Below are 17,069 nucleotides of genomic sequence, written 5' to 3'. Positions count from 1 at the left end.
TTATGTGTTTTTTCATTCTGATTTTTGCTTCTGTATATTGCCTGTTCACATCTCTTGTCTGTTTTTCTGTTGGTGTGTTTGTCCTTTTCTTATTCATTTATGGTGGTGTTCAAAATATGGTCTGTGTAATAATCTTTTTTCTAAATGTACAAAGTATCTTCTCCCAGTCTGTTGCTGGTCTTTTAAACTTGTGGATTCTTGAGTGATACCACCTGGGTTCAGTTTCCAGCTCTACTGCTTATGCTAAGTTGTTCGTTCTTAGAACTGGAATTGGCTGTTCTAGACTTTTTCTCTTTCATATGGATTTCAGTATCAATTTGTGAAGTCTGATGAAAATACGTCAGAAGGTTTTGGAATTGCATTGAATTTGTAGACTAATGAAATCTTCAAGATGTTGAGTCTTTCCTTTCTTGAAAATGGGGTATTTCTCCGATTACCTAAGTATTCTTTTATAATGACCCTTCATATCATCTTAATATTTTAAAATTTATTCCTTGATATCTATTTATAGATTTTATTGCTTTTGCAAATTAGATCTTTTTATTATGATTTTTACTTGGTTATTATTGATGTTGAAGAAGGCTATCAATTTTTATATGTTGAAACTTATCAAGTAATCTTGCAAAGTCTTATTGCCTCTAGAATATCTTGGCTTTTTGCTTGTTTTTGTTTTTGTTAGTTTATTTTTTGAGGAAGATTAACCTTGAGTTAACATCCACCACCAATCCTCCTCTTTTTGCTGAGGAAGACTGGCCCTGAGCTAACATCTGTGCCTGTCTTCCTCTACTTTATATGTGGGATGCCTACCACAGCATAGCTTGCCAAGCGGTGCCATGTCTGCACCTGGGATCCGAACCTGCGAACCCTGGGCCGCCAAAGCAGAATGTGCACACTTACCTGCTGTGCCACTGGGCCGGCCCCTCTACTATCCTTTTTTTATTCATGTCATTTTCTTCAGAATTAAAGTCCAGAAGGGAGTGTCATGGGCTCTAATCCTGTTGCCAGGACATGGATCTTCTTAGCTTTGCAAATGGGAGATGGTATCTATTTTTCTCCAGGACTCTTGAAATCAGGAACTCTCCAAACAGCAAGGGGAGTTCACATGCTGGGCAGCCAACAACACGAAAAAATCCATTGTAGCTTCTAAAATTTTACTAATAGGCAGTAGCATGCTAGTAAATGTTTAACAACTAGCACTCCAGGGGAAAGAAGCATTGATTTGTAGCATTTGCCAATTTCTGGGGTGAAAGTGTCCACTATGTTGAATCTCAAGTTATCAATGCCATGTTTCTTAACACACAGTTGGGAAGAGATGAACTCAATCCTCTCTCATGAGCTGGTATGAGCAGTCTCCTGAATACCGCTGCAATAAGTATGATTGTTATGTTTGATTTCTACTTTACAACAAATGACAACAAAAAAAATCCCATGTTCTTCTTTAGTTACAGCCATTCACGGCAGATCGTCATGAGAGGATTGTCTACATATGCTAACTCCATCGCCTCAAATCATTCATTCCTCACCTCTACTCTAAGTCTATCCACTCTAATATATATTATATTATTAGGTCGTGGTGGCTAAATTCTTTGAACACTTTTCCATACTTATTGAAGCATTCTCTACCATGAACTTTTGTGTGTTTCATGAAACTCTTCCATTAGCGTCTGCAACACCAGATTCTTCTGTGGTCTCTCTGAAACTCAACCTGGTCTTTCTCATTTCTCTTATAAACATCCCTTTTACTGTCCTGCCTTTGAATGCTAGGATTCACACAGCTCTATCTTGGTCTCTTTTCACACTCTATGCCACCATCTATAAAATAGAGATTCCTGATTCTACATCTTCAGCTTGGTTATTTCCATTGAGGTCCAGACCTTTACAAGTAGTTCGAACTGCTTTTGGACAATTTTACCTGGAAATCTCCTTGGCACTTCAAATTTAACATGTTTAAAACTGAACCTGTCACCTTCCACTCATCTTATTCCTCTGTTCCATCTCCCACCTTCTTCCACCATCCCAAGCCAAAACCTTCTCCTTATCAAAATCAGAAACATGTGAGTGGTCTTCAAGTCTGCTCTTTCCCTAACCCACATCCAATTATCACTTAGTCTCATAGATTCTTCCATTTGCAATACCATGGCCTAAGATGAAGCCACCACTAACTCTTGATGAATGCAATATCTTCCTCATTGGCTTTCTTGCCCCTCTACAAGTTATTTACCCCAGAACCTAGTGTTCTTATTCAAAGGCATATCTAATATTGCCATCTTTCTACTTAAAATCCTTCAATGATTCCCAAAAGTCCTCAGAAAAAAAATATATTTTAGTAAGACATTCATGGTCTGTATTGCTAATTGTGACTGACTCCTCGACATCCATTCCCAGTCCCATCCTTTTACTAGACAGTGCGCTTTTACTAGATCTACTCTCTTGCTTCAGAGTAGATCCTGCTTAGTCTAGCCAGTCTTGATGATACCACGTCCCCCTGTCAGTGATTGATTTGGGAACCCAGGGCTGAGACAATTAATGCCGAGCATTCCACTGGTGACATTTATTGATGGAGCTATGGATATGGTGACTAAGTTGACCCAATCTAAGACTAAAGTGAGGAAGTATTATTCTACAAATAGAAGAGTTCTCTCTCTCCCCATGTTGAGGTTAAAAAAAAAAAATTATGTAGGCTTGGTTACTCCTGGCTGCTACCTTAATAGGCTAAAGTTGATGCTGTGGAAGGCAAAGGAAAACTATGGAAGAAACCAGTCAACCCCGAACATGCCATAACTTATTTTTTTAAGCTGATTTGAAACATCCTAAACATTATATGACTCTTCATGATCTAGTCCCTAATTACCTTCCCAGCTTCAGCTCTCCTTATTTGTCTTCTTACACTCAAAGTGTCCTCTGAGGACCAGCAACATTGGTATCATCAGAGAATTGATGAGAAATACAGAAACTCAGGCCCCGCTCTAGACCTACTGAATCAGAATTTGCATTTTAATAAGATTCCTAAGTGACCATATGCACATTAGCATTTGAGAAGTGCTGCTCTTGACCAGCTGTTCTCAAAGTCTGGCTCCCAGAACAGCAGCAGCAGCAGCAGCAGCAGCAGCAATATCACCTGGGAACCTACTAGGAAGACAAATGCTCAGAACCCCAGAGCTACTGAATCAGAAACTCTGGGGGCAGCATTCCCAGCAATGTTTTAATGGCTCTGTCACGTCTCTAACACCACGTATAGGATTTGTGCTTTTAGGTGATCCTGATACGCTTCGTCTCTAGACCACTCTTTGAGAACTAGTGGTCTATACCACTGTTTCCTAAACTTGGCTCCATGCTGAAATCAGTCAGGGAGCTTTAGCAATTACTGATGTCTGCATGCCACTCCCAGAGAATTCTGACTGAATAGGTGTGATGTGCACTGGGGAGTTTTCAAAGCTCTCCAAATGATTCCAATTTTCAGCAAATTTGAGACCACTCACCTACACTCTAACCATACTGAGCTGCTTTTGCTGTTTCGCCAAAACGACAAAGCTTTCTATCTCTTTTTCTGAACCAAATCACTTGGTTTTCCTCTCTCACCTTTTCTTTCTTTACCTGACTGACTTGTATTTGCCCTTTACAACTGGGTGCAGGTGTCACCTTTGGCAGGAAGTTTTCCCTGACGGCCAAGTTTGGATTAAGTGTCCCTGCCATGTACTTATGTGGCAGCCAGAGCAGTTCTCACACTGTATTCCACTTTGCTTCTTCTGCCTTGTCTTTCTTGTGAAATTATAGTCTTTTCGAGTGTGGTAAGTCAGCCATATACACTGTTTCATTCCTTGTGTCTAAACAATACCTGGCACAAAAATGGGTGCTCAATAACTATTTGATGAATAAATACATTAGGGGAAGAACTGTGTCTTCTACTTCCTTTGTGATTGTCATAGTTACTCAAAAAATAATTATTGAATTTTTTTATAATTGCTTCTTAAAGGAACTCTTTAATTTAAAAGCCTCCAAATAAAACTACTAAGTGCTACAGATGTAGGAAGATTAGGGGAAAATAAAGCTAGAGAAACTTGGCTAACACCATTGATTTACTGCTATATGAGGACTGCACATTGTGTAAATGGAGTGAGTTTTCACTGGGACCAGGACGTGGAATCTGACTTAGACTCGATTACCATGATGACTCCCATAGCATCAATGTGATTAGGAGCCTGGGTTGGGGGCCAACAATTCCAGCTTTGCCACATACTCATTGTGTGTCTCTCAGCAGCTACTTGACTTCTTTAAGCCTCAGGGTCCTTACTTCTATGATGGGTGTAGTAGTATTTGCCTCACAGGCATATATAAGGCTTAAAGGAGATGATATTCTTCAGGCATGGAGCACAATACCTGGTTCCTAATAAGTATTCCATGTGTGGGAGCTAAGGGCTAATAAGGTATTTCTAAATCCCATTCAGACTTGTGGGTAGAGTGTGGTGCCATCTTTGCTAATCAAACTATTTTTAAAATATAAGCTTGGTCTCTGCATTTTATATTTAACTCCTGATTATCCAGGGGCAAAACCAGAAACTGTCTCTACATCTACTCCTTCTCTGCCTCTGCATCCTCACAAACCTACGCTCTTATAGGTATTAGTTTCACTTCTTTCTTCAGAACGATAGCTGCATCAGAAAGTAATGAAAATCCCCAAAAGATGGACAGAAGGAACAGAAGGATGAGAGGGCTAATTTGTGGATAACTGGCTCACAAGCAACAAATTATTGATTCTGATTGAAAGTCTTGGGGATGCAGACTTCCACAGCAGACGCCAAGCTATGCAAGAGGAAAGGAATCATATAATTTCCCTGGAGGTTGAGTTGTGGCCCACAGATATAAAATATAGCCCTTTGTGTGCTGAATGCTGAACCAGGGCACATTAAGACAAGAAATGTTTATTTATAGGCATCAATAAAGTGAAAGCATAAGCTGTATGAACAGAATTGGGCTGGTCAAGGACAGCTAATTCCTGTAAATACCTTGTTACTCATTGAATGTAAATGATCTACTTCTGCATTTTATCATGTTTACACAGTGATATTTTGTGGTGGCTGCTTCCAGGTTTATGTGTATTTTTAATCTGGGAAAGTCCAGGGCTTATTCACTCTTATGTTGAATAAAAGGTCATTGGTAAAAATCAAGAACCAATCTAAAACAAGAGAGGGAAAGCAAGTTTTGCCAAGTGTGTCCCAACTTATTTCAATATTTTCTCAAAAACTCGTCTTGAAACAAGAAACGGCTTCTCATATCACAAATAAAAGATCAGATATTTCAATTAGGTAAGCAACAACCACAAAAACAACACTCCAAATGGTGCCCTCTGTTTTCATCAGAGCCACAGAGAGGTACCTTTGTGTGGATATAATGGGTAAAAGGGAGTAAAGTGAGGGGACAATAAGCAGGATTCCAAACTTCAGATATCATATTTTATTTAAATGATCTATTATCCTATGAAGTTGTTACTACGCATTATCCCCACTTTACAGATAAAGAACTTGAACATCAACAAGCCTGATTTACTTGCCTAGGACTCACACAGCTAATAAGCCATGGAGTTAGCCGCCAAACCTGGGTTTATCAGCCTAGTCTAATCTCAAGCTTTCCTCTAAGTATGAATTTTGTTTGTTTGGAAAAAAAAATGTTGTGGGTATGTGTGTGTTTTCTTTATTCGTTATACAATCAACAGCTGGCTAGAAGAGTTCATTAGCATATAGTGGTTTAAACATGAGCTTGAGTTCTAGGGCTGTCTACTAGTCACGTGACCTTTGATGAATTTGTTAAACTTTGTGAACATCAGCTGCCTTATCTGTAAAATGGGATAATATTAGCAGCAAGATTGTTCAGCAGATAAAAATAACAATTATGCAAAGCCCTAAACACAGTGCTTGGCATATGATAAATGCCCAGTAAATGTGAACTGTTGTTTGTAAGTGCATTTTGTGCTCAAGGCTTTGGGTCAAGTGTTTATAGGGGATAGAAAGTTGAAAAAGATTATTGTTCTCAAGGAACTTGGCCAGAAATTAGAGAGACCTTGCCTTTAGAGATGACATAGGGATTTTGTTTCACACATAGGAGAGACAATTGGGGGGACTGGATTTTGTATGCTGAATAAATGTGAGTTCTGTATACCTGAAAAAAATCATCATTTTCTGTGGAATTTCTACAGCATGAAAATTCATGATGAATTTCAGCCCATTACTATTATCACACCAAACATTCTGTTCAAGCATGAAAAAAACAATTGTGTCTGCCAAGTGACAGAGTAGTTTAGGAAGCTAAAAAGGACAGTGAGTGAATTTATTAATAAATATAAAATTCATAAATATGAATTTATTCTTCATATATAAGAATAAACATATAAATTATATATATAAAACATATAATCTAAAATCTGTTTTGTGATGCAACATTTCTAATGTAAATATTCCTGGTAAGGCACAGAAAATTGTTTAAAAAGTTTTAGTAATCTTTCTGCTGCCTTGACCAGTTCTCAACTACACCCCTGAGGGATGTTCAGTTCTCCTAGAGGAAATAATAGAAGTTTACAGGAAAAAAAGTACTTTACAATTCTCCCAACCCACGCTTTTGCATTTCTAGTCTTCTTCCTATTTGCTCTTTAAAAAAAAAAAAAAAATTAGGCATTTGATAGCAGTTTGCAATCAAAAGCAGACTGAGTAGTGAAAACTATTATCAAAATAGGTTTGATTTGCCCAGAACCCTCAAATAAGAGATATACCTTCAATAAAGCAATTTGCAGGAAACTTCTTTTCTAAACATTGTCCATTTGGACATTAGATGGAATAATCCTCCTGGGTATTAGATTGTGGCTCATGGTGTATGAATGTGTGTGTTGACAATTCCTCCTACTCAACAGGGAGTATGCAGTTGAGTAACAGTCCTGTACTTCTTAGGCAGAATTTCCCTGAACAAAACCATAAACGAGGTAACGATTATTTTCCAGGGCTCTTATCTCTCCTTCATGAACCTTTGCACACTTCCCCCTTTACCCCATGGCACTTCTGTAACTCCCAACCACTGCAAGCAACCACCACCACCACCACCACAAACACAGCACAATCGCAAGGGGGCAGTGTTTGTGCTATCATCATTCTTCCTCTTAATCCAAAATTGCTCTTCTAAAAACATTGTTACAGACTCATTCATACTAACATGTGACTGTCAAAGCAACCACTTTTGCCCTTCCAGGCTTATTTAGTAAGTGATAAGAAGCCTTTGGCAAATAAATGAAGTCTAATGTGTCATTTCAAATACTAACTGCACAAATAGGGAATACATTTACTGGGAAGTGGGCTAGAAGGGGTATTTTTAGCTGGTCCCGAACTAAAGTAGCTACTACTCTGTGTATGCTTAAGCCAGGTGGTGGGTTTATACTTAAGTAGCTGTGATGTCCTTTGTTCCAACCTTTAAAGCCCACACTTAGATAGAAAAATATCACCCTTACTTTCCCAGAGTTCGCAGGGAGATGGCTGGAAACTCCACATAAGGCAAGGACGATGATAAAAAGATCTTTGCCTTACATCTGGTTGAGAACCTGGAAGTCCTAAGGACAAGGTGTTTTGAGAGAGGTAGAGGGGCTGAGCCACTGTGTGCTCATTCTTTCACCCAATTTCACGAAACAGACAAGTTACTCCTGTTCCTTTGCAGGGGAACACGGAGGGGTGGAGGATGGCAGGAGTTATCTTCCTGAACTTTCCCTCCTGCAGAGTAAAGTGGAAATCGCTTCCTCTATGAACTTGACAAGCCAGGAATGACAACAAAGCCCTTCCTGAAGGCTAACTTTGGGGGAGGCTCCGCATCGCGCACTTTGTTTATGTGATCCCTTATCCTGTGTATACCTTACAACACCCCGGAAGCTGGTGTTATTACCCTCAGTGTTAAGACGTCTCCTCAGGCAAGGAACTTGCAGGCCTTACTCTGCAGGTAAACTGAATAACCAATATCTAAAAACATTTCCACCTGCCTTAAAGCAAATGCTCTCCTCTCTGCTAACATTTTAAATATCTTCAATCTTCTGCAACAAAGACTAAAGCTGTAGCTCTACCGGTATATTTTATCAAGTTTCTTCCTTAACTTCTATCCTCAAAACACTCACTGGTACATCTTTCTACTTAGCTCCTTTAGCACAAATGGCGAAGAATCCATTTCCAATTTTGGTAGAAAGTCTTTTTTTTCTCATCATGGATCAAAAATGCCATCATCACACCATTTGTCAACAACTGACTGAGGTCTCTCTCAATCTTCTTTGCATTTACATCACACATGTCATATTTGTGAATTGATGTCAACAAGCCAATGGCTTTATCTTAAGTCTAAGGTAGAGGAATCACTCATCAATAACACATTCACAAGAAGTAGGACTATAAGAAATATGATGGGAGAGTCCTTCTTTAGGTGATAAGGAAGTGAAGAGACGTCAAACACCAGTGCCTATATGGAGCTTTATGGAGCAGTTAACCTTGAGACTGTGCTGTAAGTAAAGATTAAACTGCAACCTCTGGTTAACAGATTTATAGAGCTTTACAAATACCTTGGTTTCACTATTTATGCTTTTATCTACTTCTGGACTTTATTACTGCTTTCTGTCCAGTGATAGTCTTTATATACACAGAATGCCAAAAGATTAAACAGTGAAAAGAAGTCAAAAGGTTTCCTTTGTCATCTTTGATGTCTTAAAGATTTTAATAGAGAGGCACACCTTCCATCAGTTAGAGATCCACAGAAAATGGCACCCCTTTCCCCTGCATGGGTGACAAGTATTTCACAATTCACAGTCCCCAGATAAAGGGAAAGAAAACATCAAAGTAGTAGCTCTTGAGGGTCATGGTGGAAAATAACTAGCCCATGATTAGCAGTTCATTGCACGTGCACAAAATCTCAATATTTACTTCATATGATACAGTCAGCATATTGGTAAATGAATATGTCACAGTTATACATTGCACAAAAGAGACTATTGTTTTGCTTTTGTGTGAATAAAGACAGCTACATCAGTGTAGAAGATGAATTTAAAAAAAAGAAAACGCAAACGTTTTTAGGCTCCATCTGGGTTAAATGATTCTAATATGACAGAATCTTTCACAAAAGACAGGAAATGACAATGTTAGAATGAAATACATTAATTTTGGAAGGAGAAAGAAAACATCAATTAATGGTGTGAGGAGGTGGCCTGTTCCCGCTTGCCCTAGCTCTGAGGAAGTATTGTGTAAGCTCCTGCCTTCATGTTCCTGAGGTGCCTACCGTCACAGGGGCGAGCTACCAAGCCACGTGAATGCTACGATGTGAGGGAAAACAGCATTTCTGACTAGAAAATTAAGTTTCTCTACAATTCTACCTACTCAGCAAGAGCTATAGTCAACACATTTTTTTCACTTGAAGAAAACAATTTATTTTCTGATTGCAACGAATTTTGTATACCAGCTGTCATTCTGGGTTTCAAAATACTTTATCATATAATATGTTTTGAAAACACAACAGTAATCAAATGATCAAATGAAACTATTTCTAAATAGAGCTCATATATGAGGAATAGTATCAATTTAGGACTTTCCAAATGTGAATTGTCTTAAAGATTTTCTTTGGAAGGATGAAAATGTATTAAAGTCACAGAAACAAAAAGACTTTTTTTTTATTGTCATAAGACTTGGTGGATTGAAATCATGAAAAGGTAATCAGATGCTAATGAGCGTGGGCACCGGCAGAGAGTCTGAGCAGAAACTTTCAGGTAAATTGACACCTTGTAATTTTAAGAATTTTTGAACTTTTCACAATATTCTCTCTCCATAAAGTGCTTTGATATGTTGCTAAAATTCTATTTTTTAATTTTTGAAAAAAGGAATTTCATATTTCACCACAGTGTGTATATATATATATATATATATATATATATATAGGGGAGTTCCAGTGAAAGATTATGGAATATAATTTGATAAGCCTCCTACTAATGCTCATTTTGACATGTGAGAAAATTTTTAATTATCAGTTATGTTATTGTGCCATTTCTTTACGAAAACCTAATGTATTTGAGTGAATGTGAGCATGTGGGTGTGTATATAAGGAAGTGCATTTAAAATATGACATAATTTTCAAAAAATTTACCAGAACATTCATTTTTAGGAATAAAAATATCACTCACTCTCTATTGCCTAAATAATAAAGGTTAAATTTCAGAATTTAGCCTTATGGCCTTCTGTGATGGAATCCAAAAGCACCCTTTCCATTTTATTGTTTCTGTTCTCCTCATTAAAATCCTATTTATAAATTGGATCATTTATGTAGCCATCAAATATTTATTGAGTGCTTACCACATGCCAAGCTTTGTGGACTCAAAGATGAATAAGGCACAATTTCTGCTCTCAAACAGCTCACAGTCTAACAAAGAAAAAGATATGTAACCAGCTACTTACAGTATTATAAGTGCAATGTTTGATGTGTGTTTAAGGCACAAGAGGAAATGCCAGCCAGTTCTGTCCAGATAGGAAATAGATTCAGGGAAGATTATATAGGGGAAGTAATAAATAAATTAGAATTCACCAAATAGACACACAGAAAATGATGTTTTAGGCTAGGGGAGCATGAACACAGGTACAAAAGTTTGAGGTAAGAATGTAGGTCTGTTCAAGTGCAGATGTTTGACTATTGCTGGAATACAGAGTGCAGGGGTTCACCATTTTCCAAATGCCATCCATCCATTAAATCCTTTGTTCTTTGCTCATTCTGTCATTTCTGCAGATTAGAATGGATAATGTTGGTTGCTTATGGGAACCTGATGACTTTGACATGACCTTGGACCAGAGTCTCTCAGCCTTGGCACTACTGATAGTTTGGACAGAAGAATTCTTTGGTTTGGAGGACTGTCCTGAGCACTGCAGTATGTTTATTAGCATTCTGGGATTTTACCCACGAGCTGCCGGGAGCAACTCTCTCTACTAAGTCATGACAATCAGAAATGTCCCCAGTCATTGCTGAATGTCATGAGGGGGGAAAATCACCCTCTGTTGAGAATCACTAACTTAGATCTCTGTGTCCATATAGTCACTTTAATATTGATAAGGGTTATAACCCTACTAGTTAGGAATGATTATAAGGAAAAAAAAAATTCCATCATCTTCAAAAGTCTTTAGGACTATATGGATACAATTAAATGTATCAAGAACCAAATAAACGCAAGTCCAATCAAATAGAATTGCATTGGGTGTGTCTGTGTGTATATATGTGCATGTATAGACTACTCTGAGGATATGGAAGAATTAGGTAATAAAACAATATAGCCCAGGAATATGGGGTACATAACCACCCTTACTAAATTATAGATTTCCTATTCTGTGTTAGAAATAGATCTCCGTGTTTATAACCCTATAGGTTTCCCATCAGTGTTGAGAATTATGTATCACTGTCTCAAATGAGATCTCTAGTCACATTCAACTTCAACCATCTGAGAAGGTAGCCCTCAAACTATTTGAAATCTCAAAATTGTTTCCTTTTAATTCCAAGAAAATTTATAATTAAGTATAGAAATATTTGGGAATCGAATCATAGTGTTAATATTTTTGAGTAAGGAATTTGTGTATATTTGGTATTTTATACATTTGTAATAAATAAGAGAATAACTAACAGAATGTGTCCCGTTAGAAGTAAGTCTTGTGAATCTAATTTAAAATATGTAATTTAAGCAATGATTTTAATTTTTAAAATTTTAAGTTGAAATCTTATAAAATTTATATACAAAATTGGAACACCTAAAGAATTTAAGAATCACCATATCTAAAGTTGAATAGATTTATAAAAGCATTTAATTCTTGGTACTGCTTGTTATTAATCTATTAAAGTTCTTAAAAGAGAAAGCAAATATATTACATTTACAAATTCAGTTTTTAATGTTTAAGGGAATTTAATTGTTTGGAGCCCCCTACAAATAAATGTTACATTTGCTAGATTTATAAACATAATACCATTTGAATATTGAAGTAAACGGTTAAAGCAGAACTAAACTTTGGAATTTTTACTTTAATAATTACATCTTTATTTTTTTAATGAAATAACTTCTGCAAAGTCTTTTCTGACTAAGGATATAACCTCAACCTCAAGGACCGAAAAACCTCAAGGACATACAAAACACACTAGAGGGATAAGGCATCTTCATAATGATGATCAAACCTAACATTACTAATAATGGGAGAAACTCACCTCATGTCCTGCCTGATGCAAGGCACTAAGGAGGGTACATCACCTATGTAGTCCCTGCTAAACAAATGTTTAGTCTGAATCTAATCATAAAGAAAGAAATCTAAACTGAGACACCTTCAAAACAACTGTCCTGGATTCTTTACAACTGTCAAAATCATGAAAGAACATCATCAAAACAAGCAAAAAATAAAACAAAAAAACCAACAAACAAAGCAGGGAAAAAAAGCAGGGAGGGGAGGCTAATGACTCTGTAACCCTTGATTGGATCTAGATCCAAAAATTAAAACTCTATAAAAGACATTACTGAGACATTTTCACAACTTTGATGGGAATAGATCCTTGTTCTTAGATGATAGATGCTGAAATATTCAGAGAAGTCTAGAGATGTCCACAATTTGCACTTAAGCAGTTAAAAAATGTGTATACTTTGTGCACTGTGAATCTAGGCTGGAGAGTATATGGATGTTCACTGTTCTATTTTTGAGCTTTTCTGTAGGTTTTTAAATTCTCAAAATAAAAAATTGAAAAAACATCTCAACTCTCATTGAACCTCAGTTTTGCTCCCTTATGAACCTCATGAGTCTCAGGAGAAGTTGACCCCAACTTCCAGTACAAAGGAACTGGCCTTATCTAAGGATTTCCTTGTTAAAGATTGGCTCAGGAATGTGCTTGTTTCTGAATTTGGACCAATGAAACTGGAAGAAAGGTTTGCTACAGGTTTTCCTTCCTGTTTCTGCTTGTGGGAAAGATTCCGTGAGCAAGTCTCTCTCTTCCTCTTTTATGCTTGTACATGAGTGTGAGGCCTGGGAATTTTGCAGCCATCTCACTTACAGTCCAAGGAAGAAGCTCCCAGAAGGAAAGAAAAGGGATAACAAAAGTTTCAGGGAGGTAGAACAGGAACCACTGGATAAACCAATCCTGAAAAGACTATGGTACCTTAGGTCTTTCTTATGGGAATCAACTGATTCCTCTGTTGTTTAAGCTGGTTGAAATACTTGCAGCCAAACACATCACCTGATATGAGCCTTAAGCTGAAGCTGCCTTCACACTCAAATGCCACATCCCTCATCATATGACCTTAAGATCTCCATTCCAAACTGTAACTGGCACCAGAATTTTCATGAGGAAGGAGCTACCTTTATTTAGCAAAATATTTCGGTAGGGCAAAAGGTAAGACTCTAAAGTCAGGGAGACGAAGACTAGCCTGAGCAACCAAACAGATGGGTGTATTAGTCAGGGTTCTCCAGAGAAACAAAACCAACAGGAGGTGTGTGTGTGTGTGTGTGTGCGTGTGTGTGTATCTATCTGTATCTCTAGATAGATTTATTTTAAAGAATTGACTCACATGATTGTAGAGGCTTGGTGAGTTCAAACTCTGATGGGGTGAGCTGGCAGGCTAGAGACTCAGGGAAGAGTTGCAGTTCAAGTCCAAAAGCATCTGCTGACAGAACTCCTTCTTTCTAAGAGGCAGTCAGTCTTTGTTCTATTAAGGCCTTTAACTGATTGAAGGAGGCCCATGCACATTTTGGAGGGTAATCTGCTTTACTTGAAGTCCACTTATTTAAAATGTTAATCTCATCTGGAAAACACCTTCACAGAAACATCCTGAATAATATTTGACCAAATATCTGGGCATCATGGCCCAGTCAAGTTGACATATAAAATTAACCATCACAATGGATAAATTGCTCAGTGTGAGAAATGAGCACACCTGGATTTGCCCTAGGAGATGTTGGGCACAGGAAAAGGAGAGAGACCAGTCAACCAGAGGTTTTCAAACTATATTTTTTACAGTGTGCCTTGTCACATGCATGCACATGTTTACATAACTGAAACAAAGGCTACGCTTCATCTTCTATGCTTTCTTCTCTTCCATTCCATTCCATCCCATCCTATCCCATCCTATCCCATTCCAGTCTTTATTTAACTTCTGAAAATGTTCATCTTGACCCACAAAATGGAATTCATTGCCACTAACAGGTCACAGAACTTCAGTTTGCAAACAATGAATATACAATTTACATGTGCACACTCGTGTGTGATGTATGCGTGCATGCATGTGTAGTAAGTCAAGGAAGAGGCTGACAGGACAGGAAACAGAGATAGTACACATCAGACCTTGAAATGATCCACAAACCAAGAGAGTGAGGTGATTGTAATAATGCAAGCAGTTCTGCCTCCCTTCCCTCCAGTGCTGCACACACCCTCAAAGTTCGCAGAAATCTTGGGGAGGGCTTTGGTCTTTCACTGGGCATGGAATTATGGATCCGAGCACCTGCATGCACTGTAGACCTCAGGGGACATGGAGGCCCAGCTGACTATCTGTGTTATAGAAGCCATTCTCTCTACCTTTAAACTTCCATAACACCATAGCCAGTTCTGGTAGTGATTTTCCATTCATATTTTATACTATAGAAACTGTGTATTTATTTTTCTTGCTTTTTTGTGAGGAGGATTGGCCCTGAGCTAACATCTGTTGCCAGTTTTCCTCTTTTTTTCTCCCCAAAGCCCCAGTACATAGTTGTTTATCCTAGTTGTAAATCATTCTAGTTCTTCTATGTAGGACTTCACAGCAGGGCTTGATGAGTGAAGGTGTGTAGGTCCATGCCCAGGACCCAAACTGGTGACCCCCGGGTTGCTGAAGCGGAGTGTGCAAACTTAACCACTTGGCCATGCAGTTTGCCCCCAGAAACTGTATTTATTTACCCTAATAGGCTGTAACCTACTTCTGGTCAAGAATTATGTCTTAGGCACAATTTTCATGTCCCGTATCAATTAGGAACGTATCTATACAGAGTAATAACTCAAATATGTGCTTTTCCTTATTTTATGCATGCAAAAATTGTTAGTAGTAACCACAATAACATGACTTGTTATGAGTGGCAAAATAAATAAACTTTATGAAATTTCCTAACCATTCTTCCATGTTTTAGACATATCAAATATATTAAATGCCCACTTAAGATACATAATATTGTTATGTATATATATATATATATATATATATATATTACAAAAGAATTAACATCAATGCCCAAGTGAATGTGTGGATTCATGCTAACATATTATAAAGCAATGGCTCCAAATCAGCAATGAAAGGTGAAGTAGGGTCCACCAACCCCAGTTCGGCAACAGAATATACTGGCCACACTGCATCAAGGGCCCTGAGGATGATCACTAATTTAACCCTTCATGACCACATCTACCTCATGACCTCGTCTATGATCAAGATCAAGAGTTCAGATGAATCTGGGGCAGGAGCAAGGCCACCCTTGAGATGCTGAAACTGACTTGAATCTCTGGTACAATCTGAAAGCTCTAAGGTACCTGGACATCACAGTAAGTCATGGGACAGACAAACAGTGCCTTGCAATCCTCTCCACAGTGATGGATTATAATATATGCATGTAAACTGTAGTTATAATAAGAGTAAAAGGGGGCATGATGATGGCTATACATGTATTTAAGCAATTCTGGTACATTGCTGAGTGAACCCGTTTTTAGCATACTTGCTTAAATCTGATGCTGTTGACATCATCATAGCCTGATAAAACTGAGTTTCACACACACACACACACACACACACACACGAATCTAACACAGTGAAACTATAAAAGAAAAAGATGATGTGAAAGTTGTTCCTGTACAAGGAAAATGTAATTTATATCAGAAATAGACAATCACTCAAGTGTATGGGGTGTGTAGGCGTTCATTGGTGAATTTAGACTAAACAGGAAGTGATGTAAATTATACTTATTACACTGCTGGGAGAGAGAAATATATTAAATCCAGACAGCACTCGGACAAAGCACAAGGAACTCATTGTGTTTAAGGAAACCAGGCAACTGGTGGGAAGACAATGTACTATACGGTATGAAAATCATCAGTGGCCATTTGGGACTAAAATAATATTTTAGGAAGTATGATTTTGTTCTACCACTGAAATATTTTTTCTTTTTTGATAAATCCCCAAGGTATTCTAATCTTAATCACATTGCTGTTTCAGTACTTTTAACTATTTCATGCTGTTGTTTTGTAATCATTAAATTGGACAGAATGAGAAACAAAGAAACCATCAATGTTTAGGTTAGAAACATCCAGAGAGAAGTTGACGATTGAGGAAGTTTTGGAATTATCTAGCACCCATATAATTCCACCTACTGTTGAAGTATCCAGGAACGAGTTGGTAGAAGAAACACTGACAAATAAATTACCTTGAGAGTACTAAATATCATGTGATCTATTCCATGAGATTTGTCTCATTGGTCTATCCTTAAGACAAAGCCTCCTGAGGTGAACTGTAAAACAAACAAACAACAAAGCTGGTGAGCTGGTTTGGCTGCTTGTGTGGCCTACAGACAACTCTAAAAAAATCAGGCTAAAGATGTATAAATCTAATGTCCAACTTACCATTTTGTTACAAAGTCATATCCAAAATGAAGTAATTGAATGAATTAGGTTCAGCCTTGCAAGTTACCACCATGCTTCATCAGTGTAGAACAAGACAGACTTTCCTAATTTATTGTCCCTGCCTTAATAGAATATTTCTAAAATGGCACATCTAAAATCTTCACAAATAATTTAGTAAAAATGTACTTATGGTTTATTGCCTCAATTTTCAATGAATCTTACAACCTTTTAAAGGTGAGTAGTTTCTTTTGTAAAGTTGGTATTACGACTATCATGAAAGTACCAAGGAAGATGTCACTGGGCGAGGAAATCACTCCCCTAGGACCCTTTCCTTTCATAGTGCTCAAAACAGCTGGCTTTGGGAAAGTCAAAATAAGAGTGCACTGAGCTTCCCAATGAATGCGGAAGGAGTGTGCTTAGATGGGAATGAA

At 37.7% G+C, this 17,069-nt stretch overlaps 1 protein-coding gene across 1 annotated transcript in view; it reads right to left on the bottom strand.

Annotated features, from left to right (window-relative positions):
• The window catches only part of KLF12 (KLF transcription factor 12), a 470,708-nt gene that overhangs the window by 29,031 nt on the left and 424,608 nt on the right, over positions 1-17,069 (bottom strand). Inside the window, exon 9 of the transcript XR_006889121.1 lies at positions 16,443-16,526. The gene's annotated coding sequence lies outside the window, so the exon portion shown is untranslated. The remainder of the gene's footprint in view (positions 1-16,442; positions 16,527-17,069) is intronic.

The sequence above is a fragment of the Equus quagga genome, chromosome 6 (genome assembly GCF_021613505.1).
Source record: "Equus quagga isolate Etosha38 chromosome 6, UCLA_HA_Equagga_1.0, whole genome shotgun sequence".
Lineage (NCBI taxonomy): Eukaryota > Metazoa > Chordata > Mammalia > Perissodactyla > Equidae > Equus > Equus quagga.
This window is presented reverse-complemented; position numbering and strand designations above follow the sequence as displayed.